The sequence below is a fragment of the Triturus cristatus genome, chromosome 3_1 (assembly GCF_964204655.1).
Source record: "Triturus cristatus chromosome 3_1, aTriCri1.1, whole genome shotgun sequence".
NCBI lineage: Eukaryota > Metazoa > Chordata > Amphibia > Caudata > Salamandridae > Triturus > Triturus cristatus.
The window spans coordinates 416,658,246-416,682,943 of record NC_140583.1 but is presented as its reverse complement, the minus strand read 5'-3'; positions in this window follow the sequence as shown (position 1 = coordinate 416,682,943).

Sequence of the window (24,698 nt, the reverse complement as noted above, 5' to 3'; positions counted from 1 at the left end):
AAACAACCTTCATGTACCAAAGGCGCCCTTCTTTTACTAAATGCCTTCACTCTATACTGGAGACCTTACGCACACAAGTGGTCGTCTCAATGAATTTTGGGTGGGGTGCACTTGTCTGCGGGGGGGGCATAGACTGGGGGAAGAGACATGACTCACCTGCGCGGGCTGCAGAAGTGAGGGCAAACAAGGCTAGCCAGAGAAATAATTAAATTATGGCCGGTGGTCGCCGTCGCATGTTACCTCTCAATTGTCTCCACTCTGGCCTCTGGGATGCCTCCTCGCTTCACCAGTCAGCAATGCGCATGACAATTGGTCAACAGCCCCACCCTAAGGGTGAAGAGTAAGACCGCGCAGATGCGGCGGCGGAGACATCTGCAAGCTACGCAGTGTGCACCATTATCATTTTTTAAAGATTTTACAATTTAATTTATGAAGAAAAGTCAAGAGCAAGCGTAAGTTACATAACCTACCTATATTAATTAATTACCTATCCCAGATGGTCACAGATGTGTAGTGCTTGCTGGCACCGCCGAGGGGGCCCCTGGAGCGCTAGGGCCTCCCCACAACGCGGGGGCTGCGGGGGCCTGTGTTATGCCCCTGGGGCCTGTGTTACACCCCTGCTTATAATTCCATCCCACACAATTCAACTATAAATAATTTAACCCTACACCATTCCATACCACATAATTACAATCCTAAAAATACACATATTTCCACTTCACTCCATACCACGTAATTCCACATCACAGAATAACATTCCACATCACAGAATAACATTCCACACAACTTAATACCACTCCCAACCACATAATTACATTCCAAACAACTCAACTAGACTTAATTCCACTTCAGCCTATATAATTACACTTCACACAACATATTTACACTCAACTCTAAAACACATAATTACCCTCCACAAAATACAACTCTGCAACATGTTGCATAATTCCACTCCGCATAATTATACACCACACCATGCCACATAATTTCACAATTCATCCCCACACAATTTATCACACAGCATAATAAAACTTTACATAATACCACTCAGCTCCACATGATTAACCTCCACATAATTATGCTCTACTCCATACTCTATACTGCATACATACACTCCACATAAATCCAGTCTATGCCTCGTAGCAACACTCCACATAGCTACACTTCACACCATGCCTCATAATACCACTCAACATAATTTCACTCACACCGCAACTTTCCACGTCACACAATTCAACTCTACACATTTCCATTCCACTCCACAAACTTCACAACAAACTTCATAATTCAGACTAACACAATAAATGCACACCACACCACACCACATACATCCAATCTACACCACAAAATTTCCCATCAAGCTACAATATTTAACAGCACACCACAAAAGTAAACTTCACTACATACCACTCCACAACACAAAATACCATTCCAGATAATCTCACTCCAAGACACACAGTCCACAATACCACACCATGCCACATTATTTCACTACACAGATCCAATCCACGCAACACAATTCCACAACTAACAATTCCAATCCAAACCATACATGTCAACTTGACACCACACACATTCCCTCGCCTCCAAACAGAAAACGCATAGGTAAAATACATTGTCCATTACAACATCAAATGGCTCTAACTCTCACCTTCCAATGCCTCCCAGCAGATCCTGTTTCTGGAGCTGCAAACTTTCTGGCCCAAGTCAGCTCTGTGCTGCCTCAGAGGAGCAGTGCTCTGTGGTGAATGCTGTCTCTGGGGCCCACACCCCCATCCTTTCCCCTGTCAACTCTCCTCTGTGCTGCCTCCTGCCTGCTGTCTCTGGGGCCCCCACCCCCATCCTTTACCCTGTCAGCTCTCCGAGTCTCCTCTGTGCTGCCTCCGGAGCCCCCACCCCCATCCTTTTTATGGGCCTGGCTCGCTCTGACTGAAGAGAAACAATGTAACTTGTTACTTTGTTTCTCTTCAGTCCTGGGTCAGCGCGGGGAGCTCAGGGCAGGCTGCAGACTGCAGCTGCCTTAGCTGCCTTAGAGCTAACCTTCCACAGCTTTCTACCGATGAGCTGAGGGGGCCCCCCTTCATGTACCGAAGACTGGGGGCCCCCCTGCACCGCGGGGGCTGCGGGGGTGTTTGTTACGCCCTTGTGCAGTACACAAACAGTAATTAAGTGAAAACGCAAGAAAAATCACAAAACAATTTAGAACACTAGAGCAAATTTTAATAAATCATTTGACACCAAAATGACAAAAATCCAACCAGAAGAACCAGAGTTATGATTTTTTAAAGTGCTTAATAAAAAACAGCGCCTCAAAGGCCATACTCGATAAATATAGTGGACCACAATGGAGCGCAGTGATACAAGAAGTGGATAGCGTCTGGTCAGCACTTACCTTTGTACTTAGAAAGATTCTTGCAAAAATGTTCTACAAAGGTAAAATTCAGTGGGGCAAGCTGCACCATGTGGCTGATGAGGGAGTGTAGTCGCCAGGTAGCCTTGGGTCGAAACAACTGTCAAGATTTCTACATTAAGACTTAGGGCCTCATTACGATGGCGGGGGGACTGCCACCGAAAGGATGCTGGTGGCGATCCCTCCACCATCATAATAGGGATGCCTGCCTGCAAGATTACAATGGTGGGCGGACCGGTGGTGGTCAGAAAGACTGACCGCCATGGTCCCGACAGGTGTCGTTGTCCAATCACCTGTCAGAGCTCCCTGTAGTCCCTGACTGGCGGCGGTGCCTGTAAGGCACCACCGTAGGGATTACAATATCCTTTTCACCCGGTCGTTTTGCAGCAGTCAACCCGCCACGAAACAGCAGGCAGAAATGGATATGAGGGTCAGTAGCAGGCCTCCCTAACCCCCTGGGCCAGGGACATATGCCTCAGGGGGCACCTATGGTACCCCGCTACATATCCCTACACCAGGTGGTAGGCACCGCATGGTCCCTGCCACGTAGTGTAGGGATATGTGTGGGGTACTTGTTTTGTACAGTGGTGAGTGCTGCAAAAAGCAGCACATGCCGCAATACAAAACATGGGCAATGTGACTGCTGCGGTGGCGGTCGCATCGTAATTTTCCCTGTGGGACCCCCGCCTTGTAGGCGGGCAGTCCCAAATACGAAACAATGGCGGATGGACTGAAGTACGCCCGCCATCGTAATCAGGCCCCAAGTCTCTGAAATGGATGTAAAGAAATATCCAATAGGATAAGGCAGAGGGCTGGAGCTGAAGACAGTTCCACAAGGTCGGATACCCCTTTGGAGAAGGACCACTGAAACAGATTTGCTGATGCGGAGAAGAAAGACACAGGAAAAGCCGCAAAGTCAATCTGATTGGTGATGCACCTCAGGCAGCTAGGTGTGTAAGTTGCTCCCTATTCCCTCCTGGTTCTCAGAGAAGGTTTTAGCCAAAAAGCATTCACTTTTGGATTTAGGCTAATTTGGCACCTTTAGTCTTTAGCACCACTTCTAAAAGTCCAGGACACGAGGGACACCATTGGAAGGTTAGGTGCTCGTCATTGTGAGGAAGTGGAAGAGTCTTTCGCCTACCAACACTGCTGTTTCCATGCATGTGCATATATTTTTTTATCGCACATATACCTTTACCATACATACATTTAGAGCAAAAATTGTTGTAAAGGCATGCGTACTAAAAGCATATGCATACTAAAAAAATGTGTATTAATGTCTAAGTGTTGTAATGACGCTTGCATTGTAAAGGCCTGCGTGGAAATAATCACGTTGTAATGACTGTTTCCCATACTGAAGAGCTGGTGTCTGAGGTCCTACTTTCATACCCCAGTGCCCTGGTTTTTGAAGGTGGGAGAAACTTCTAGACTGTGGCTTTAAAGTCAATGGAATTTCATGCTTCCCTGCCTAGCTCCAAGCTGGCTGAATTGACAATGCAGGGCTGTTAAGCCCTTTGTGAAGGCAGAGCCCAGGCTGTTCAGGATCATGTCCAGTGCCCCCTATTGATGCCTGTAGGCTCCCTTCCTTCTTCTCCCTCAAACTTTCCAGGAAGGGGGGCCTTTTGAGAGTCATCCTGATCCTGTAGTGAGTCCCTCAGCATGAGGTAATCATGACTTCAGACATCCCCCTTTTTCCCTGGTTAGTTGAGCCTCTGAGCAGAAAATATCTGCTTTGCGTTTGTGCCCAGATTACCCTGCTTATCTCAGTCAGCCGAGTGCAAATACCTGTTCCCATTGCCACCATAAGTATGAGTGTATTTTGCCTCATTGTATGCCCCTGAGCACTGTGTACCATGTGGTTTTTCTGTTGCGAAGAGGTTGCTGAGATCACATGAGATCTCTGCAATCTCGCCAGTAATCTTGGGTGCGGGTCTATTTAAGCCGCACCCAAGGGAAAAGACTTTGCCTCGAGGAATCCAGAGGAAAAGGAGCTCTGCACAGAAACTCAAGATTCCTTGATCATGGCGGATCCAAATTTCCTTCAGGCGTCAGCTTTGCACTTCTGCAAACCTCAGACCCAACATCAGAGCAAACCACCTGCTAGAAAAGATACAAGTAAAAGAATTATTGTGCATGAATGCGTATTAATGTCTTAGCGTTGTAATGATGCTTGCATTGTAAAGGCCTGCATGGAAATAGTCGCGTTGTAATGGCTGTTTCCCATACTGAAGAGCTGGTGTCTGAGGTCCTACTTTCATACACCAGTGCCCTGGTTTTCGAAGGTGGGAGAAACTTCTAGACAGTGGCTTTAAAGTTAATGGAATTTCATGCTTTCCTGCCTAGCTCCAAGCTGGCTGAATTGACAATGCAGGGCTGTTAAGCCCTTTGTGTAAAGGCAGAGCCCAGGCTGTTCAGGGTCATGTCCAGTGTTCCCTATTGCTGCCTGTAGGCTCCCTTCCTTCTTCTCCCTCAAACTTTCCAGGTGGGGGGGCCTTTTTGAGAGTCAGCCTGATCCTGTAGTGAGTCCCTCAGCATGAGGTAATCATGACTTCAGACATCCCCCTTTTTCCCTGGTTAGTTGAGCCTCTGAGCAAAAAATACCTGTTTTGCGTTTGCGCCCAGATTACCCTGCATATCTCAGTCATCCGAGTGCAAATACCTGTTCCCATTGGCACCATAAGTATGAGTGTATTTTGCCTCATTATATGCCCCAGAGCACTGTGTACCATGTGGTTTTTCAATTGCGAAGAGATTGCTGAGATCACACGAGATCTCTGCAATCTCGCCAGTCATCTTGGGTGCGGGTCTAGCCGCACCCAAGGGAAAATACTTTGCCTTGAGGAATCCAGAGGGAAAGGAGCTCTGCCCAGAAGCTCAAGACTCCTTGATCATGGTGGATCCAAATTTCCTTCAGGTGTCAGCTGTGGACTTCTGCAAACCTCAGACCCAACATCAGAGCAAACCACCTGCAAGAAAAGAGACAAGTAAAAGAATTATTGTGTACGAATGCATAAAAACCAAAAATGCAAGATTAATAAAAACTTGAACCATTCACAAGAACAATAGACTATTTGGGGAAGTGGATTAACACTTCTTTTAAGGCAGGGAGAATCTTCATTCCTCATCGAAAGGAGTATTACCACCTCCAAGAGAACTGAAGAGGACATTAGGTAATTCATAGGGGTGGGCGGTAAACTCTGCTCTGCCGGTGGAGTTTGCAGAGTTTTGCCATTCTGCTTGGAGCACAGAGTTTGGCAAAAACTCTGCCAACCGTCATTTGGCGGAGTTTACTGACGCCCATAAGAACATTTATCATCTTGGTCCCTGAAATTACTGATCTCTCCAATTGCTGGATTTCTCTTTCTCTGCTTGAAATGCTAGAGCGCTACTATTCTCATTCTCTACGTCATCGGGATTGCTACTCTTGCCCTATCTAATTCTTCCACCTCTGGGGCCGGGCTTCCTTTTTCCATGTTTAAACAGCTAGAGCACTCCCTACATAGTCAGAAATATTCACCACTAATTCACATGCCCTTCATGATGAAAAAATACCTTGATAACACACTTGCATGGAACAGAATAATGTTGGATGAATTATGGGAGGTATCTGTTGTGGCCGTCCTGCAGCAGAGTCACAGGGCCCTTGCTGATTTAACCCTGTATGGACCGATGGGAAGGAGCTGAGGTAACCCTGATGCATTTGTGGCACGTGTAAGAAGCAACCCATCAAAGCTGGTGCCTATTTTAGCCCTGGTCACTGAAAGTCCTGGGCTGGGAAGGGTGGAGAAGGAAAGCGTAGCTCCTCATACACCCCATCACTGCTACTGGCCTGCAGAGCGAGTCACGGGCACTGGACGGTAAGCGTAGAATGAAAGAAGTGTTTTTTGAGTGGTGAGACCTTATTTTTAACAATAAAAATAACAGCATTGGCGGAGAGAAGCCCTGCTTCTAAATCTAGAAGAGGGTTGGAGCTGCACATTTTGTGATATTGTTTTAGTCTGTTCACATGTTCATTGTCAAAACAAATAGTGTTTTCGCTGTCTCTGGTTTAAATGACAAAATGAAATGGTCTTCCGCAAACAGTACAAAAAAGATAATCCAATAAATTATGAAGACCAATACAATCAGCTAGATGCTTTGTTCTTTTTTCATGTATAGGCCCTATCTAACTGTATGTATTTGGGTCAACCCCCTTTGACAAGTAATATTTTCTCAAAGTGGCATTTTTATAAATATATCAGTGCTAAAGTGCACAGAGACCTAAGCCAACACAAATACGTGCAACAAAAATGGAGGTAGTGAGGCAAAGTGTTTAAGGAATTGATAATAAAAAGAATGTCTTCTTTTAACATAACAAACCCCAAAAAATCAAACTTCAAACCGTACATCATTTCAATATTTGAGAGTAATTAACCACAGAAAATCTTCTGTTTCTTCTGCAGCCATTATTCTGAAAATGTTTGATCCAACAAATGCTTGTCATCAGGTGCAACAAATGAGAGGTAGAATGAGCAAATGTTGCATGAGCAAATATCTATAAAATTACAAACCACCTCCTTCCTTTGATTTTTTTTGTAGACTCAGAGGAGGACGCTTTTAGGGGGGCATTGCCAAGTGGGCAACATGGTGGATGTATTCTTCTAGAGTTCCATCTGACAACCTCATCCTCTGACAGATTACTGAATAAGTACTAATAATCAGAAGTTGCAAACAGATCTGCAGACAAAGTGATTGAAACAGTTCCAATGTCAATGGGGAAGATAAGCAGGTGAGGAAGGTGAGGTGCAATTTAAGAGAGATGGTGAGCAGAAAAGCATGCATCTGAGTGAGGTACAACAATAATGGACAATATGTATGTTGGCATGGAGGGTTGGAGTGATGAGTTCCATTAGGTGAATTCAAAGCTTGGCAGCAAGTTATAGACTTCATGAGACTAGGTTTGAAAATGGGTTTGGTCAGGAAAGGAGCCTCTGAAAAACTGTGTGGCTGCCCAAGTGGAGGGACAGTTGCCCAGACCAGAGTTCTTCGACAGAGATCACCACCTGTGACAAGAAAGGGGGATGAAACAGAGAGTGCAGGAGTGTGAATCCTGAGCACAGAAGTAAAGTACATTCTATAGTGAAACCAGGCTTGGAATAGGGGATTGATCTAAGAGAGGGACGTGGTGGCGGCACATGGGAGCTAATCCAGTCTCACTCGAATAAATAAGAAAGTATGCTGTTCCTAGAGAGAATTATTGGTGAGTAAAGAGATAAATGTGTCCCCGAGGTCAGGAGGGGGTACCAGAACCGGGACATCCAGAGATCCTACAAACGTGCCCGTAACAATAGCAGGGAAGGGTTACTTGAACCAAGAGAGAAAAAAACTGACGACTGCCTCACCTGTGTGATTACCTACACTCCTAACTCTTCACAACTCAAGAAAATCATTAACAAACATTGGGGTATCCTCCACACCGGGGAACTTACAATACCGAACCCCCGTTTTGCCTTCAAACGCACCACCAATTTGAAGGAGAGATTGATACATACTAGACCCAAACCCAAACCACCAGTGAATACCACTCAATCGACTTTATGGAACCTTCCTCCTGTCAGGGGCCACTACCCTTGCGGTTCCTGTGTGGTGTGTCCTCAAACTAAAATAACCAAGGACATCGTCTTTCCTAACGGGACCACGTGGGAATGCAGAACGCACACTAACTGTAACACTGCCTACTGCGTGTATCTGATAACCTGCCCGTGTAATCTACCCTACATAGGGATGACGACTAGATCAGTGAAGACGAGAATCATTGAGCATCGGAGTAATTTCCGATGCAAAAAAATGAACACTAGGATGACCAAGCACTTCTATGAAAATAACCACTCCCCTGACTCTTTCAAGTGGGTAGTTCTCCAGTCCCCTAAAAATGTCACCAAAACAAAACTATTCACCCTGGAGCAGAGGTGGGTGATGAGACTGTCTTCTAATACCGATGGATTGAACGAGGACATCCCGTGGAGCAGCCTTACGAACATTTGACGTGACAGAACTAGCTGTCTCCAATAGACGTTCTATACCTGTTTGGGTCCACCCTCGTTTGAGCTTGTGACGCTTAGACACCATAGCATATTAACACATGTACCTATAGGCATCCTCTGATACATTTATGTCAGTTTCCCAAACATGCGAGTTGGCAACACAATGATTACTTTACATCAGATACCTATAGATATCCTATGATACATGCATGTCAGTTTCCCTAACATTCGAGCTGGCAACGCAACACATGCGAGTTGGCAACACAATGATTACATTACATCAGGTGCCAACAATACGCATTTGTCATATATATGGATATGTTTTCTCGGCTCGAATCGTGGAATTACGTCCATACCAAGCATTCCGGACTGACACGACATCACAAGGTTACCACAGCAACCCCAGCTCTAGCAACCAATAAGGGCTCCTCACGTAACACTGTTGTTGTTACATGTGACTCCGCGTCATCACTTCCTGTTGTTTACGCGGCATGTCCTGCTACACGCCCACATCCATCTCTCTTCCTCTACCGGAAGTAAACCTCGCACACTAGTCTTTCCGCCAGCACCTCTCTGACGTACCAATTGGCACGCGGATCAGATTGGCTGGTCTACGCTAGATAATCCCTCCGGGAGTTCTGAGATTCGTCCCCCGAGTCGGCGTGGATCAAGGGTAGGTGGATAGGCGTCCTGTACTACGGACTTCTGTAAGTATTCTCTCGTGGGTCCCAGTGCCTGGGTCCTCATCTTGTGCGGATTTCCATGCTATATGATTAAGCTACTAAGTGAACAGCTCTCAATTCTATCTTCTTGCGGCTGCACTTTCTGCCCTCCCCTCCGGTCGCCGCTTTTTGTACCATTAGGACACTGTACTATCCGGTGTCTGCCTCCAGCGCCAGCTCGTTGGATCTCGCAGCCCTGCAGTTAAGGGTGAGTGGTTGAACCAAATTAACTGATATCTCTGCCCTGATGCCACTAAATACCTCCCGCATCCGGCGTTCTTAAATTTCTGCCCTAGCACCAGTCACAGTGGGAATTGGTCAATTTTTAAATACTCTCGTTTTAGTCCACTTCTAAAGGGTGTTCACAACTAGTACCACCTTATAGCTGAACACTTGGCAATAGTGAAATTGCATGACAACTGATTATCGTAGTTGTTAAGAGATAAGATCTATAATGTTTGTCGCAATGCGATTGTTATTTACATGTATGTTTGTGTCCCTGTATATTTTTCTCTTTCAGGCATTTTACCTAACCTGCACTAGTCACCACTTATTAGGGTGCTGTATGTGTGGTAAGTGCCACAGTAGCCACTACCACTACCAATAAGTGTGTGAATCACCTGGTCCTGAAGAATTGCGGTTACTTTACTTAAGCAAGAAACATGTTGACCATCTATGACCACAGCGTAATACAGTCAATCTAACTGTAATATTACGCACTCTATTGTTTTTATTATAAGAGTGGGACCCCAGTCATTTAATAAACACTATTCAGGTTCCCCACTACTTATTTTTAATACACTCCCTTCACCACACACTTTCTCACTTGAAGGCCCTCACCTGCATTCACCCACCGGCAACTATGGAATAAAGATCTCCACTAAAAGGCGCCATTGGGGTCGCCGATCGGGGATTGCAGCGCCGCCCCGATTCGGAGCAGACCCGATGATGACACTTAACATCTGGGCCACATGCTGACGACATATGACAGCTAGTCTGCCGGGTGTGTGAGGGTCTTTTTCCTAAAGGAGGATTCTCCTCCTGACCTCGGGGACACATTTATCTCTTTACTCACCAATAATTCTCTCTAGGAACAGCATACTTTCTTATTTATTCGAGTGTATCTGGGCTATGTATGCTGGACCTGTCATAAACAGCCCCTGTTCCTCCTCTTTTTAAGTACCATGTTTTGCACGGGGTCATCCCGTAGGAACTACATAGGATACCAGGGACACTCATTATTTTGAAGCCTTGGTCCATTTACACTACATAAGGCACTAGATTATCTACCGGCCTTATATTTTTGTTGTGTTATACATACCCTTCCCCTGATCTTGGGTATATTGGCTGCCCCTCCATCTTAGACTAACCTTATACTCAACCATGGATGATTGCCAAGGTTTGAGTTTTGGCGATGACATAGCTGCAGAAATTCTACGAACTCCGTCTCTTTTGGGGCCTGATAACAGTTCCACTTCTGGAGCCCAATCAGACGACCTTATGACCCTTACCACACTGAAACGGGAATGGCTGAAAATCACATTGCATGGAGCGATGATGACAGAATACCTGAGGGCCAACATCGCCCCGAATGGGTTAATTGTAAAAAAATGTCCCCGCCTCTTTCTTGACGATATGATCTTCAAAAAGGAATGGTCCCTGGTGTCATGGAAATGCACCAGGGATTGGTTGATTCTAATAATTAATACATCCAAGAGACTAGCTGATGCTCTACTGATCAGAATTCAGAATGCGGAGGGGGCTGTTAAAGTCACCTTAACCACGGCAATTTTTAAAACTAAATTGTCTGAAATCAACAATGAAATAGCGGAGAACAAAGAGTTTCTAATGAAACAGAAAATTACCAAACTACAAAAAGATATAAAAAAGTTTGATAAGGAAAAGGTTTACCCCTACCTTAAGGCGGATTATACATCAACGCTTAACAGCTACTCTTCTGAAGAGGAGTCTAGTGGTTCCAGACGCAACTCCAATACGAGTAGCGATTCTAGTGGGGGCAGCTTCTCTAACAATCGGAATAGACAGAGACAACAGAACTATTCCCACTACCCAATGATCCCGTTCCAGGGACAATATCAGCCGACCCCACCATTCTGGCACTTTCCCAACTTCCAATCTGGTCCCCCTCCGCCTCCTCCCTTCTACCAACAAGGCCCCCCTTTTTTAGGCAGAGGCTGGGGCAGAGGAAGAGGGCGGAGAAGAGGAGACGACAAGAAAGTGCACTGGCAGGATCAACCCTCAACATCTATGGAGACCAGGAGCCAAGCCCAGAACAAGAGACGCTAGTTGTTAACCTCTCTTCCCGCACTCTAGATGACACAGAGAGGCGGGTACTTGAGAAGGGTCTGGGCTTCGTACCTACACCTAAGGTCGATTACTTTAAAGAAATGTGTGAAATCCAGGCCTTTTTTCGCAAAGTACGTCTTAGAGCTTACTTTCAGGATGGACCAGAGGGTCAATGTGAAGACTCTGGCCTCCATAAACCCTCTACCTTTACACCACATAGCGGGATGGTCCCTAACGAGGTGCTAACTTATGAACAGGCCGTTCTTAAAGATTGGAAGCAAGTCAAACCTGCTGCGACTTTCCACAATATCACTAACGAGGAAGAAGCAGCACTACGCTCACTTAATGACGACCCCCTGATCACCATCAAACAAGCAGATAAGGGTGGCGCGACGGTAATCATGTCAACCTGTGATTACCGCACTGAGTGTGAACGCCAGCTACGGGATAGGAAATACTATACTCCCATCCAAGAGGATCCCACCAACAGGCTCAAGACCTTGATCACGAGCATGGTCTTCCATGCCGAAACTCAGGGCTGGATCACGAAAAAAGAGGCTAACTTTTTAGTCACTGGCGAACCTAGAACTCCTTACTTCTACTGTCTCCCCAAAATACATAAGGGCACTAATCCGACCCCAGGGAGACCTATTGTTTCTGGGATTGGTTCCCTGTTGGAACCCCTTTCCCAGTTTGCAGACTACTTTCTCAAACCTCTAGTCCAAAGCACCCCTTCATTCCTAAGAGACACCACCGATGTACTCAGGCTTCTAGAGGACACCCAACATCAGGGAGAGGTTGACTTCCTCATCACCCTTGATGTTGAGGCCCTCTATACAAATATCCCCCAGAGGGCTACCCTTGATGTTATAGAGGATGCACTGAGTAGTCTAGAATGGGTATCACCTACCCCCCGCCCTTTCATTATTGAATGTGCCACTCTAGCTCTAACAGAAAACTTTTTTGAGTTTGAAGGCCAATTATTCCATCAGACACAGGGCACGTCGATGGGGAGTACCTTTGCCCCTAGTGTGGCCTGCCTCTACATGGCAGCATTTGAGGAACGAGCCATCCATAATGAATCGAACCCTTATAGAGCTAACATCCTATTGTGGAAGAGGTTCATTGACGATATTTTGATCCTTTGGAAGGGTGATCAGGCACACTGCAATGAATTTTGCCAATGGATAAATACTTTAAATCCATATTTAAAATTCACGAGTACCATCTCTGACCACCAGCTTCCCTTTCTGGACCTCCTGATCATACTAGACGATCATCAAATGAGCACCACACTACATCGCAAACCTACTGACAGAAATAGTCTACTACATTTCAACAGCTACCACCCTGGGGCACTCAAACAGAATTTACCCTTTGGTCAATTCCTCCGTATTAGGAGGAACTGTAGCGCTGTTACTGACTTTAAAAAGGAGTCCAAAACCCTTATGACCAATCTTCTCCAGAGGGGGTACCAGAACCGGGACATCCAGAGATCCTACAAACGTGCCCGTAACAATAGCAGGGAAGGGTTACTTGAACCAAGAGAGAAAAAAACTGACGACTGCCTCACCTGTGTGATTACCTACACTCCTAACTCTTCACAACTCAAGAAAATCATTAACAAACATTGGGGTATCCTCCACACCGGGGAACTTACAATACCGAACCCCCGTTTTGCCTTCAAACGCACCACCAATTTGAAGGAGAGATTGATACATACTAGACCCAAACCCAAACCACCAGTGAATACCACTCAATCGACTTTATGGAACCTTCCTCCTGTCAGGGGCCACTACCCTTGCGGTTCCTGTGTGGTGTGTCCTCAAACTAAAATAACCAAGGACATCGTCTTTCCTAACGGGACCACGTGGGAATGCAGAACGCACACTAACTGTAACACTGCCTACTGCGTGTATCTGATAACCTGCCCGTGTAATCTACCCTACATAGGGATGACGACTAGATCAGTGAAGACGAGAATCATTGAGCATCGGAGTAATTTCCGATGCAAAAAAATGAACACTAGGATGACCAAGCACTTCTATGAAAATAACCACTCCCCTGACTCTTTCAAGTGGGTAGTTCTCCAGTCCCCTAAAAATGTCACCAAAACAAAACTATTCACCCTGGAGCAGAGGTGGGTGATGAGACTGTCTTCTAATACCGATGGATTGAACGAGGACATCCCGTGGAGCAGCCTTACGAACATTTGACGTGACAGAACTAGCTGTCTCCAATAGACGTTCTATACCTGTTTGGGTCCACCCTCGTTTGAGCTTGTGACGCTTAGACACCATAGCATATTAACACATGTACCTATAGGCATCCTCTGATACATTTATGTCAGTTTCCCAAACATGCGAGTTGGCAACACAATGATTACTTTACATCAGATACCTATAGATATCCTATGATACATGCATGTCAGTTTCCCTAACATTCGAGCTGGCAACGCAACACATGCGAGTTGGCAACACAATGATTACATTACATCAGGTGCCAACAATACGCATTTGTCATATATATAGATATGTTTTCTCGGCTCGAATCGTGGAATTACGTCCATACCAAGCATTCCGGACTGACACGACATCACAAGGTTACCACAGCAACCCCAGCTCTAGCAACCAATAAGGGCTCCTCACGTAACACTGTTGTTGTTACATGTGACTCCGCGTCATCACTTCCTGTTGTTTACGCGGCACGTCCTGCTACACGCCCACATCCATCTCTCTTCCTCTACCGGAAGTAAACCTCGCACACTAGTCTTTCCGCCAGCACCTCTCTGACGTACCAATTGGCACGCGGATCAGATTGGCTGGTCTACGCTAGATAATCCCTCCGGGAGTTCTGAGATTCGTCCCCCGAGTCGGCGTGGATCAAGGGTAGGTGGATAGGCATCCTGTACTACGGACTTCTGTAAGTATTCTCTCGTGGGTCCCAGTGCCTGGGTCCTCATCTTGTGCGGATTTCCATGCTATATGATTAAGCTACTAAGTGAACAGCTCTCAATTCTATCTTCTTGCGGCTGCACTTTCTGCCCTCCCCTCCGGTCGCCGCTTTTTGTACCATTAGGACACTGTACTATCCGGTGTCTGCCTCCAGCGCCAGCTCGTTGGATCTCGCAGCCCTGCAGTTAAGGGTGAGTGGTTGAACCAAATTAACTGATATCTCTGCCCTGATGCCACTAAATACCTCCCGTATCCGGCGTTCTTAAATTTCTGCCCTAGCACCAGTCACAGTGGGAATTGGTCAATTTTTAAATACTCTCGTTTTAGTCCACTTCTAAAGGGTGTTCACAACTAGTACCACCTTATAGCTGAACACTTGGCAATAGTGAAATTGCATGACAACTGATTATCGTAGTTGTTAAGAGATAAGATCTATAATGTTTGTCGCAATGTGATTGTTATTTACATGTATGTTTGTGTCCCTGTATATTTTTCTCTTTCAGGCATTTTACCTAACCTGCACTAGTCACCACTTATTAGGGTGCTGTATGTGTGGTAAGTGCCACAGTAGCCACTACCACTACCAATAAGTGTGTGAATCACCTGGTCCTGAAGAATAGCGGTTACTTTACTTAAGCAAGAAACATGTTGACCATCTATGACCACAGCGTAATACAGTCAATCTAACTGTAATATTACGCACTCTATTGTTTTTATTATAAGAGTGGGACCCCAGTCATTTAATAAACACTATTCAGGTTCCCCACTACTTATTTTTAATACACTCCCTTCACCACACACTTTCTCACTTGAAGGCCCTCACCTGCATTCACCCACCGGCAACTATGGAATAAAGATCTCCACTAAAAGGCGCCATTGGGGTCGCCGATCGGGGATTGCAGCGCCGCCCCGATTCGGAGCAGACCCGATGATGGCACTTAACATCTGGGCCACATGCTGACGACATATGACAGCTAGTCTGCCGGGTGTGTGAGGGTCTTTTTCCTAAAGGAGGATTCTCCTCCTGACCTCGGGGACACATTTATCTCTTTACTCACCAATAATTCTCTCTAGGAACAGCATACTTTCTTATTTATTCGAGTGTATCTGGGCTATGTATGCTGGACCTGTCATAAACAGCCCCTGTTCCTCCTCTTTTTAAGTACCAGCTAATCCAGTCTCCCAGGCGGAGAGAAGGTCACTTGGAGACAGAGCAGGGGTCAGTAGCAGGGGCTCTTCCAAAATCCCACAGTTCTGACAAGAAAACTGTGAGCTGGGGGGGAGAAGATTCCAAGCATTGGAATGCTGTGCTCCAGTTTCTGGGTCCTACTGATTCAGGCCCTGATAACAACAGCCCCTGAGAGGGCTAAAGCAGGTGGTGAAACACATGAGGAGTGAGTTGATAAGTGGGCCTGAAACAGTTGTGAAACTAAGGAGTACAAAGATGTACTACAGATATGGTAAGCACAGAAGCAGACTTGACAAATCGGGTTATAGATCTGAATGGTGACAGAGTAATTAAAAGTCTGACAGTAAAAAGAATCCTAGTGGCAGTTGAACGAAATGAAATATAGAAAAGGTCAGATAGAAGACCAGGTGCAACTAGGAATAATGCTGGAGATGCAGAATATAACTGTGACCACCCTCCCTATAAAGGAAACACTGGGAAAAACAAATAAATTAGCACAAAAAAGGAATTAAGATAAAAAAACACTAACATGATGGATGCCCCCCTCCTTAAGAAGAAAATAGGACCTAGCCCTTTCCGCAGGGTCATTCCCAAACGTTTTACATTCATCATCCTAATTTATTTCTGAATTAGCTTTTGTTGGTCCTTAGGACTCTGCGCACTTTACCACTGATATTCAGTGCTGAGGTGCATGTGTTCTCTAATCTAAACATGGTACTCCTGGATCATACTCAATTGGAATTTTTAATTTACTTGTATGTCCCTAGTAAAGTTTCACTATAGATGCTCAAGGCCTGTAAAGTAAATGCTACTAGTGGGCCTGCAGGACTGGTTGTGCCACCCACATAGGTAGCCCTCTAAACATGTTTCAGGCCTGCCATTGCAGAGCCTGTGTGTGCAGTAGTTCTAAACTGCCATTTTGACCTGGCAACATAAAGCTTTTGCCAGGCCCAAACCTTCCTTTTTAATACATCAGAGTCACCACTAAGGAAGGCTCTAGACAGGCCTAGGGCAGGGTGCACTGTTTTTAAAAGTTGACATTTACTTTAAAGTTTAACATGTCCTGGTAGTAAAACACTTGTAAATTTGTTTTTCACTACTGCAAGGCCTATCTCTCCCATAGATTACATTGGTGTTGTCTTATTACATTTTATACGCGTAATTTCCAAATGGGAAGACATCACAGGTTCATGTTTGGTGTCTCGGGAATCCTAATTTAAAACCCTAATTTATGGTAAAGTTGTATTTTAAATTACAGTTCTGAAAATGGCACTATTAGAAAGTTGGCATTTTCTTGCCTTAGCCATTTGGTGCCTGCAGCCCATCTCTGGTCACATGACTGGGTGTAGTAGGCAGTTGGGCTTTGTGTATTCCTCCTTGACAGTCACACACAGTGGGAGTTTAGGTATGACTGAACGGGCCATCACTGGTGCTGTAGCGTTGTCCTGGGCCCTTTTACAATTTTCTCTCTTACCAACAATTGTTCCTCCAATGGATCTTGCTCCGTGCTGAAAGAGGTTAGATATTTGGGGAATGAACAGTTACCCAATGAGGACCAGGTTTAGGATAACTGTATTTACAAACTTGAAATTAAATTCATATAAATGAATCTTAAGCAAATGCTGTAAATATAAAATATGAACATACAAACCCAAATCTCCTAAAGAAACGTAGGCGAGCAAGGATCATACAAACCAAGAATTCAGTTATAGCTAAGAGAAACAATAGTCTCAGAATTTATATAATTAGAATTCCCCTTTTGCATTGGTCTTTAGTCATTTAGGGGTGAGGAGTTGGCCTAACGGTTAGGGCGCTCGACCTCGTACCTGGGGAACTGGGTTCGAGTCTCGGTAATGACGCTGAACATCCTGTGATTCTGGGCAAATCACTTAATCTCCCGTGCCTAACAAAAAAAAAACCAAAAAAAAAATGAATGTCCTCATGTAACGTAACTGGTGCTATGTAAAGCGCTCTGATACCTGATTGGTTTCGAGTCAAGTTCGCGCTATATAAAACTCTGCAAAAAAAAAGAGAACAAAAGAAAGTCATAGGGTAACACAGAAATAATAATCACTCTCAAGTAATGATGAGTCAATAACAGCAAAGCTAATAGCTAATTTTAGTTTATCAGGAAAGGATGGAAAGCATTTACACTTTATTAAATCTAGCATTCAAATTAAAATTCAGATAGTAATACATATAATGAAATATATCAAAGCTTTGGGATCCAGGGAATATAGGTGAGTAAGTGGGGTGATCTCCCTCACCCGAGGTATACTCCAAAACACACACAGTGTATGCATTGGTGTGGAAAGGCAACCATGTGGGTCCTCCACAGAGACTCTTCGGAGAGTTCAGCAAAGTTCTAAGTAGCCAGTTCAGTCCATCAAGATAGTATCTGTATTAGTCTTCCCCCGTAACTGCAAGAGTCACAGTAGTATGACAAGGACCCATCATTCATCAAGGATCAGTCTGCTCCAGTGTTTAACAGCATAAGGGGCAAGGACAATCCGGCAGACAGGGCATCCAATATCTCTTAAGGTAGGCAACTATACTCGTCAGTTTTTGGGGTGACACCTCCAGGCATCACTTTAATTAGTCAGACCACTCAGTACATTGGTCAGTTCATATATGATGAGCTTGATGCGGTAGTAAAGAAGATATGAATCCGAAAAAATAGGTGGATCGATTATGCAGTTCCTTAAGTTATTCAATCATGCGACACATTGAACAATGGCACATTTGAGAGAAAAAGCAAAAGAGTTCAAAAGTGCACTTTCCCAGGCAGCTGTTCAAGAATGTAGCAAAAATTGTAGCATGTGCACTGTTCAGTACAGGAGATGCCAAAGGAAACAATTAAAATTTCACTGCCACTAGCAATACAGCAGAATGTTCCCATACTCTTTGGTAAAACCAGTCCATGACTTCACTGAAAGAATAAGGCCCACATGAATTTAAGCTAAAATATGACAAGTTCATCTTAATTATGAATCACACATTAAAAGGGAAATTAAGCATATGAATTCAAATATATAATTAATACATTATTAGTCATTTCAGTATGGTTGAAATTAATACATGTAAGTATAGGGTACTTATAAATTTTGGAGTACCAACGTGTATATATAAATGAAAATTGGTCTAAACATTTTCAATTGCATGCTATTCTACTAATACAAATGTCAAATACATGCTACAGAAGTTTCATGAAGGCGCAGTTGAGTATGATTGTGTAACACCTACTTTACGTTTGTCATTTTCAGTGCACACGTTATTACATGAAATGACAAGTTCGTTAATTTTCACATGAAAATTAAAACTACTTCATATTGTTTCCATTTCAGTCTTTTAGTGTTCACACTCATATATAAATATCAAATTGATTAGCAATAAATTTCATAACGTGAGAATTTTCTCTCCAACATATTTCTAACACATGCTAAGGAATAGGATGAGATTTCATTATGAAAAATCACATGTTAATTAGTTCAATGAATAACATGCCTCAAATCTTTCTTCTGCATGCTTTTATGATGCAGTATTTATACTTCATATATCTGTGTCACTTTTATGACGTGTAATTTGCATGTTTGCTGTTGTTTTTACAGAAGTTGTCATATATCATTTCTTTATCGTAAAATCCTTTTGATGTAATCTATGCTCTATCACTGGCAAGATGGGAGGGTAAAGCTGGGTCCTAGCCTCATTTACACCTGAATAGGCTGTGTCCTGTCTCCACATAAAGAGCTGCATACCCCTGGTACTTAGTCTGGAGCCAGGGCAAGGAAGGCAGGGCAGCTGTGCACTTCAAAGGCATCCCTCCAGATGCTTCTCCCCACTTCAAAGGTACAAGTGTGCATAAAAGAAGGACCTCAGGCACCATCACTTCAGAACAATTCTGAACCTCTGGATACTTTGCCAGGAAAGAGGACTGCTGTGCTGCTACAAGGACTACCAATCTGTTGAGCTGCACTCGGCTGGACTTCTGCTTTTCTGTTCTGACTTGCTGTCTGCTTTCCTCTTGCCTGGGTGAGAAGGACTGGACCTGCATCTCTTGAACCCAGAACCCAGAGTGACTCCAAGAGTTAACTGACTGACCTCCTGATCAGAAGCCAGACAATAATAGACTTCCAACCACCTTGCACCTGCACTTGGACTCTGCCATCTGTAATTCTACCCTGTCAAGTCGTGCCACCCCTGTCCTGAACCTTTGATGTCAGCCTAAGGTTCTTGCCACCGTAACCTATGCATCTTCTTTGCTGAGAGTCACCTCCTGGAGCAGAACGGATGCAACTCCCCTGCTGCTCTGCGCATCTCCGAGCAGAATCGATACATCGCTGTTGTTGTGTGGATTGCAACTGGCACAAAGACCCACATTGCCACACCAGTCCTCAGAATCGGCCCAGTGTCCAGATGGTGGGCACACCCACAGCCAAGGTTGTTGCATCTCTTGTCAAGGGCAGCCTCAACAAAGACATCGGGTTCCGTATCACAACTTCTCAGCTCCTCAGAACAGATGCATCATCTGCTGTGTGCTAAAAGCCCTTTTCACAAGATCCTTAACGATGATGCCAGAGGACTTCGCACCACAGTCTCGAAGCATCTCAGAACCAATGCAACACTTCAGCTGAGTAGTGCATCTTCTACGAGAATCCACGCAATGCTCTGCAACCAGGATTTAAGGTATTCTGTTCAGGAAGCCCAACTGGGTCCCTGTAGCCAGCCCGCACTCCATCGTGATCACCTTGAATTTGTGACTTTGTCCTAGTTCAGTGTGGATCAGACATCCACATTTGGCACTATTTTCACTAAAACCTACAAAACTCAATATATACCGTTCTACTAATTGGATTTTTGTCATTTCGGTCTATGTTGTATTCATTACAAATTGTTCTATTGTTCTAAATCTGTTCTGGAATTATTTTGTGGTGTGTTTTCACTGTTTTACTGTATGAAGTATTACACAAATACTTTATACATTGCGTCTGAGTTAAGCCTGACTGATCTGTGCCAAGCTACCAAGGGGGTGAGCGCAGGCTAATTTGGGGTTTGCTTGTACCTTACCTTGACAAGGATCGTGGATGATGCTTGACCAGAGCTTACACCCCAGTCAACCAACCACCCAAATTCTTAGTGAGTGATACCAGAATATCAGTTATCCGATCATCATCTGACATACATATTGCGCCATAAGTATGATATATAGATGTAAAATATTGCCTTTGCACTGCTGGATTACATATTACTCTTCCTCATCTTCCCATATTTTGACATATAGCCAACAGCATGTTGGGGTGAAGGAAATATAAAGGGAATTTAGTAGTATAAAAATGCAAGTGTCATTAGCTAAAAAGTTACAGCTTCTCAAAGTTTCACACACACACATAAACAAACATGAAGACTGGCCCTTGACCGTATTACAGTATCTAGTATTCTAACTCCACATATACATTGATACTGTAGTAGGTTTTAAAGCGGGTCAAGCAGGTCAAACTAAAAGTAACTACCACCACTACATCCTTTTTTTTATCAACAAGGAGGTACAGTTGTGGAGGGCCCAACCAACAATATCAAAGATATGGAAAAGGGACCTCAGACTAGTAAATCCTGTTGAGCTAGCCGCCCGCTGTACATCGACCCTCTCCTCTCATGCGGACCTGACGGAGGTGCAGTTACTCACTGACTCCTATAATGTGACCATCTCCAACATCATGAATGACATTGCTCCACTCAAACATGAAAATGCCTCAACTAAAATATCCAAACCATGGTTTAATGAAAACCTAAACACGGAACGTCGCAACCTTAGGGCAGTTGAATGCTCCTGGAGATCGAATCCCTCCTCGCACCAACTTAAACTCCTAAGAGACGCTAGGAGCCTTTACTACAAACAAATCAGGAACGCCAAGTCTAACTATTTCAGACACCAATTAGATCAAGCAGCAAACCGCCCCAAGAAACTTTTCGAATTGGTCAAACAGCAATCAATTGTAGGTCCTAACCTATTGGAACCTGGTAGCAGTCCACCCTCATGTGACGATCTTGCCTCTTTCTTCATTGAGAAATCTAAACTCATATCATCTGACCTCGCTGCTAAGAATACTGGACTCTTCTCCTCCAGGGCAGCCTCTCCACCGGTCCTCTTTGAAAAGCTCAACTCTACCCCCCTGATCCCTAACAACAATGCGGCCTGGGCCACCTTTACCCCGCTCAGTGAACAAGACATCAAAAAGATTCTCCTGAATATCAACCCTTCCAATCACTTCAGTGACCCGTTATCCCCATCCATTTTCAAGGAAATCAAGAATGCACTCATCCCCACCTGGACAAGGATTGTAAATGCGTCTCTGTCACAAGGCACAATCCCTGATTGCTTAAAAGCCGCCCAAGTTTCCCCTCTACTAAAAAAACCTAACGCGGATAGAACAGACCTCAATAATTTCCGACCTATCTCCAACATACCCACCCTTGGGAAACTCCTTGAAAAATGCGTTCAGTTCCAACTCTGTGCTCACATTGAGAACTACCAGCTCTTGGACCAACATCAATCTGGCTTTCGGAAGGGGCATAGCACACTCATTCATGTGATGGATGACATTCTAAAGATTCTCGATCAAAACGAATCCTGCCTCCTGATCCTCCTTGACCTTTCCTCTGCTTTTGACACGGTCAACCATGACAACCTCTTAGCAATCCTGCAAAACAGGATGGGTTTTGGTGATCAGGTGCTACAGTGTTTCTCGTCCTTCCTCCATCACAGATCGCAAAGAGTCAAGGCAAATCACTCTCTCTACAAGCCTTCGCCTGTTCTCATGGGGGTCCCCCAAGGATCTGCTTTATCTCCTATCCTCTTCAACCTTTTCTTGGAACCATTAGCTAATGCACTGAACTCCATGGATATTAATTTCCACATGCATGCCGACAACACGCAACTCTACTTGAAAATCTCATCCCCGGAAAACCTAATATCACTCAACACTATCGTAAAGTTTACTCAAAATTGGCTAACTGTGAACCATCTCCTGTTCAACACCTCAAAAACAGAATTCTTGCTCGTCTCCCCTCTGAATTACACCACCAATCTTGACCTCTGGATGACTCACCTCACTGCGTTCAACTGCACTCCGCTCATCGTAACCTCTGCCAAATCTCTAGGAGTCACCTTGGACAAGAACCTGAATATGAAAAATCATATCAGCAACACATGTAAAGGAGCAAACCACTTAATAAGGACACTCAGAAACAAAAAACCTTTCCTTCCACTTAAGGATTTCAAGCAGGTGGTTCAAGCGCTTGTCCTACCGAGGCTAGATTACGGCAGTGCTACCCTCTGTGGCCTGCCCAAATACACTCTGGCTCCATTAAGGGCCTCACTGAATGCTGCTGCTAGATTGGTTACAGGCACCAAACGCAATGAGCGCATATCGCCAGTCCTAAAAACTCTAAATTGGCTCCCCTATGAAGCACAAACCCAGCTAAAAATTGCCACGATGACGCACAAAGCTATCCACATGAAGACGCCCAGGTATCTGGCACAAAAATTTGAACTATCTTGTGGTGTAAGAGCCTCCAGAAGCGCTACTACCTTACTCTTGAAACCACCTATCCTTAACTAAAAAAGAACCTCTAACAGAACCTTCTCTGGCGCGGCTCCAAAGATATGGAACTCTCTTCCTCCAGAAATACGCAGAATCACCAGAACAACGGTGTTCAAACTGGAAGTCAAAAGATTCCTGTTGAATAAACTCCTTCAGTAATTGGACTAACCACTTGGCCCGTTGACATTGTTCCTACTTCCTTGTCGTTACACTGTACTGTGTTTAACATATCTTCCATGTGAAGTTTCGTGCACTGTATGATTCTTTTGTGTATTTTACTTGTGATTATTACTTTATTAGCCTTCCAGTTCTAGTGTGATTGTTAAGCGCTCTGATATCCCTTTGGATCTTGTTCGCGCTATATAAAACTTTATAAATAAATAAAACATAAATAAACTAACTTTTTTTATACACTTGCTTGAATATACCTAAAACACTGTGGGGACTTGTCCTCATAGTGGACCAGTCTTCACAAAGATAGTGTTTGACTACTTCTGACAGGGTTTACCGCAACTAGAAAAACAGATCCAGTGCTCATAGAATGGGCTACACATGTTGGCGCACACACATACCCTGTCACCCCCTCACCCCGGACACGTTTAGTTTTAACTTGTAAGACATCATTGTCAGGAAACATCATCCCTATTAATGCTCTGATATGACATTTTCTGGTTTGTAGCATTTTACAAAGCCTACAAATATATGAATACATAAAATATCTTATTAACCTAAAAGTTACAGGTTCATATCCAGGAGGCCTGACTCAGTCTGTCATGCTTTGAAGGTTTATAAGTGTGCCTGTACAAGATGTTTAGCACTCATTTGTATCCACATTTTTTCAGATTCTCTCTTTCTGTACTGCACCACATACAGATAGTTGGGAGGAGGCAGCCAGCAGAAGAAAAGGCCTGACAGAAAATTATCAGTGAAGGAGGTATTGCTCATGTAAGACCAGGCAAATTGTGATGCAGACAACAACCGGATTAGGAACTACAGATGTATATGGATAATCTGCACTATGGGTCTATTTCCGGGAGAAACATTCCTACACCCGTTGTAGAGGGTTTCCAGGTCATCCCTGCAGCCTTGGATACTGAAGCCTGCTGCAGAGAGTGTAGTATAATATTGGAGCTAATGGACCACCAGAAGGGTTTGGCTTAATACTACCCTGGGCTCACTGTAGAGACCATTGTGTCAAACATGGCAAAAGTGCATCTGGCACAATGCCCAGACTAACTGATGCGAAGCAGTGTCAGTTTTACCCAGCTGCTGATATGTTGATGCTAGAAAAAAACCTGTCATGTCTATATTAAAAATGTCTCGCTGATCATATGGGCAAAGAACGAGCGCTTCGAGTGGAGGGTGCAGGTTCTATTGTCATTCTCTACAAGATGTGCTTATGTTTGGAAGGAGCGAGCCTGTGCCTCTAACTTTAATTCTTGCATGTAGAAACGGCTTTGTCAATGAGAAACAGGGTGCAGTCAGACCTAGGAGT